Source organism: Arachis ipaensis, chromosome B02 (genome assembly GCF_000816755.2).
Source record: "Arachis ipaensis cultivar K30076 chromosome B02, Araip1.1, whole genome shotgun sequence".
Classification (NCBI taxonomy): domain Eukaryota; kingdom Viridiplantae; phylum Streptophyta; class Magnoliopsida; order Fabales; family Fabaceae; genus Arachis; species Arachis ipaensis.
Genome location: NC_029786.2, coordinates 58,128,086 through 58,128,728, shown reverse-complemented (window position 1 = coordinate 58,128,728; position 643 = coordinate 58,128,086).

Below are 643 nucleotides of genomic sequence, written 5' to 3'. Positions count from 1 at the left end.
AACATTAGTGGCACAAACGTTGCCACTAACGTTTCCACTATGTCCTTCGCACACGTTATTGGGACTCAACTTTCCTAATAACGTTGAGAAGCCTCCCCCTTCCCTACGTTAGAGCCCACGTTAACTTAGTTAACGTGGCTCTTTTAACGTAGGCTTGCCATCCTTCGAGAACGTTAGTGACACTTACCATTGTCACTAACGTTTCAAATTGCCCCTATTTTCCACGTTAGAGTCCACGTTAACTAGGTTAACATGGCTTCTAACGTGGCCTTGCTAGCCATCTCCAACGTTAGTGACAAAGTTGAGTGTCACTAATGTTGGCTCATCCTTCCCTTATCCACATTAGCTTCCACGTTAACTAAGTTAACGTGGGAGTTAACGTGGCTCATGGTGGCATGTGTGGCTCCTTCCAACGTTAGTGACAACGTTGGGTGTCACTAACGTTGGCGATCACCTTCTTTCTTCACGTTAGCTTCCACGTTAACTAGGTTAACGTGGGAGTCAACGTGGCTCATTGGGGGCTTGTGTTCTTCCAACGTTAGTGACAATGTTGGGTGTCACTAACGTTGTCGACCACTTTGTTCCTTCACGTTAGCTTCCACGTAACGTGGGAGTTAACGTGGCTTAATGTGCTTTGGCCAAC